This window comes from Dermacentor variabilis, chromosome 11 (assembly GCF_050947875.1).
Source record: "Dermacentor variabilis isolate Ectoservices chromosome 11, ASM5094787v1, whole genome shotgun sequence".
Classification (NCBI taxonomy): Eukaryota; Metazoa; Arthropoda; class Arachnida; order Ixodida; family Ixodidae; genus Dermacentor; species Dermacentor variabilis.
The window spans coordinates 56,610,344-56,614,099 of NC_134578.1; positions in this window are offsets into that span (position 1 = coordinate 56,610,344).

Consider the following 3,756-nt stretch of genomic DNA (forward strand, 5'->3'; position numbering starts at 1 on the left):
GCCAGCTGCCGCGGCCGGGTGGTTTTTATGCGCGGGGCTGTTGCCATGTCTCCCGCTGGCCGCAGGTCGCCGCGCCGTCGACAGATGGCGTTAGGCGCCTCTCAAGGCCGAGGCCAGCCAACGGCCTTTCAGTGTCCGCGTGTGGGCACGTGGCTGCGACTCCGCGAGAGAGAGAGAGAGAGGGAGGGGTCAGGCAAAAGTGAAGGAGGGTTGAGGTCGGCGCTAATCGGAATTGATCCGCGCAACGCCTCGTACCTACCGCGCTTCGCGCCCTGTGGAGAATGGTCCAGTCGATTTCGACTGGAAAAAAGCTCAATTGACAATTGGCTTGTAAAACTGGCCGGTCCGGCTGGCCCATCACGGTCCTCAAGCGAGCATGTAGTCGCTGGGCGTTCTGTTTCGCATTGAGCTCGATCTGCATTAAAGCATCGATCTGATGAAGCAATCTGCATCATCTCTGCGCATTCCGATCATAGCTGCAGCTTCCGTAATGCTGCATGACTTTAGGAGGGAGTAACTACGGACATTCCCTGCGTTGCGTCATCTGCTGTTTCGTTTTTATGTCTCCCGTTTAGAGCCGTATTTGGCTCGAAGGGGGGTCGTGCAGTCACGACCTAGTAGCCAGGAAACCGGACGCCAGGTGTTCGCGGTACTGTGTCAGCTCCACGTCGCGGTATGAGGAATTATTAACGTGGGAATGAGGGGAGCGAGATGACGTAACATGGAGCGCCGGCGAGAAGCAGAGCATCATCGGACGAACGACATCGCCTGACGTTGCGGGTTCAAATATTTGATAAGCTGCACTGTTACCGTCAGAGTGTTACCAAGACCACTGGAGGTCACAGGCCTGTTCCAAGGCCCTGTGCTCTGCCGATTGCGCGGCCGCCACCGGACTGTCTGTTCTCATTAACTCGGGTCTTATCAAACTCTGCGTCCCTCGACTTGGTATCAATTTTATCGCGGGGACGGACCTTTTTCGTAACGGCAGTGCAACGTTACACTACTCTTCTCGGATGCCTCACGACCAAAAGTATACGCTGGCAAAGTACTCCCCTAAGTTTCCGTGATATCTCCTTATAGCTACGAGTGCCATCAAAAGTTTCCCGCTCTCAGGCGACAGTACTGCGCCACCTCTGGCTGGGGGTGGCATTCACGAAAACCTACTCGTTCCGCATTGGATTGGGGAATGCGCCCATGTGCGACCCTTGTGGAACCATAGAAACGATTGGACACATCCTATGTTTCTGTCTCCAGTACGACGTCAAGCGCGAAGCGCTCCGGACAGCATTGAAACAGCTCCACTCTAGACCGTTTTCGGAAATGAAGATCCAATTTTTGGACCATGGCCGTACGCGTCGATGGCACAGAAATCCAGGAAAACGTTGTTGAAATACCTCAAGTCGACTAAGCCTTGGCAACCGTGTGTATAGACTGAGTGCGAAACTTCAAATGTGCGCGAAACTACGCTCTCCCTATCTCCCCCTCTCTCTCCTTCTCTTCGTCCCTATACCCCTTCCCCCAGTGCAGGGTAACAAACCGTACGTGCATCTGGTTAAGCTCCCCGCCTTTCCTCTCTTCTATTTCTCTCTCGGGTGCCCAGACCGACTAAAACACGCCGGACTCAAATCTTATTGATTTGAAAATAAAGTTCACGCTCTCTCTCCAGCTGCTTCGCTGTTCTGGCATGTGTATTTACAGTGAACCACAAAATTTTGCCAAACACGAGATCTGAGAAAAAGCTGAATATCCGCGCAGCCTCGCAATACAGCCTATTATTGGCGTTTACAGCCTCTACTAGTATATGTGAACAACATTGTGATGTTCGGTTTTACCGACTACTGTTAGAGGTTGCTCAGAAATTGTACGTTTTCTGTGATACCGTGGTCCGTAACCTTTTGGGGCTGACTGCACCATCTCAAACTGCCTTTAAGTGCACACTCTCGCCAACTCGTGCGTTCAACTTCAGCCTGGCTTATAGTGATGAATGCTGCTGCCATGTTTCGCACGCTGCAGACAACCCTTTCGGAATTTGCAATGCCTGACAATGGAGGGTCTGTGTCAATCTACACGGGGCATCATTCCGGCTTTGTTGGTTCGTAATTTTGTACTTGGAGACTGAGGTCGTTGTGCTTTTCTCGGGAAATCTCTTAACATGTACGAAAACTTCCTACATTCGTGCCTCGATTCACCAATGTTTGCATTGATGCTGGTGTTTGACGAAAGAGAGAGAGAAAGAGGTACTTCAGTCGGGGAAAGGCCAAAAGGTCAGCACACGCATCTAGCTGTTCCTTCGAGGTGCGTTGAATTGAGGCTGTTGCTAAATATACGGATTCATTTCCCTTACAAAGCGCGAGCAAACAATGGCACACTTTATATATTAGAATGGCGATAAGTGCATAAGACAAGCTAGATGGTAGCTCGGGGGGGGGGGATGCTATCTAAATGCATGGGAATCAAAGAAATAGTTTTTTTCGGCAACCACGACATCGATTCTGATGAGGCTTGTTGCATTGAAACGAAAAAGTTGACACATAGTGATTGGTAGAAGATTTTTTTATTTACGCCGGTAATGTTCTTATAAATATTGTTGAAAATGGCAAAATTTCAGAAAACAAAGCTACCAAGTTTTCAGCTCTGTGATCGGCAAGTAAGCATTGTGACAAGCTGACGTAAGCTGCAAATTATTATATCAAATTTGTATAGTTTAAACGCTCTAACAGGTGCAGTTCACAAGACTGCTATGTCTGTTATTGGCACAGAGTTACAAATGTGTAAACTTAGTGCTTCTACCTTCTTTTTAACTTACCGTTTTTTGGCCTAGATTGTAAAGCATTCCTGCCCCTAAATCAATAATCCTGTTTCCTGTAATCACAAGAATTTTAACTTTTTCTTTCAAATTCAACACCTTTCATTCAAATTGGTCCGGGGGTTGTCTCATAAAATCATTTCTGCTTTCTGCATGTATTAGAATACGCGGCACCGGAGTTGGCCTCGAGCTAGAGAGAGAGAGAGAATGAAGAGGAAAGGCAGGGAGGTTAACCAGATATGAGTCTCCGGTTTGCTACCCTACACTGGGGATGGGGGATATGGGTCAGAAAGATGACAGAGAGGAAAACACTAAAAAAAAAAGAAGGGGGAAAAAGAGGAACGCGCACACATGGAGACATACACACAAAATGCGTTCCAGTTAAAGTCGTTCACACAGGCCGGTAGATCGCAAGAAGCGCAATAGCGCTTGCACGGCCTTCTTCTGTGACGGTAGGTCCTTTCGATGTTGTAGAATTCTTTTTTTTCGGATAGCGGTTGGTCGTCCAGTTGGTCAAGTGAAAGGAGTTAAAGCTTCCTTTCAACACTAGAAGACAGTGAAAGGCAGCGCCTCTGGAACAAGTTTGGTTGGGTGCGCAGGACGAGATGCCGTGGAAATAGGCGTCCATTGTTGCCGTCATTCATGGCTACAACTAACTGTAGATCGAGTTAAAGAAACTACTAGAGGGAACTGTGACGCCAGTATTTATGATAGTTGCAAGCATGACCCTTCAGTCAGCATGGGCATGGTGGTTAGTACAATGATTTGCCTAAACTCTGTCCTTCAGGCTTCAAATGCATTTGTGACTTTGCAAATTGATCATTTTCAACAAAACGTTGCGTTACAAGTGCAACAATGAGCAATTATTATTCGTGGCTGCAGAGTCCTATTGCTGTCAGCTAGGATTCGAAAAATAGGATGGATTCGGACTTAAGGCCAGTAAAGGCGGT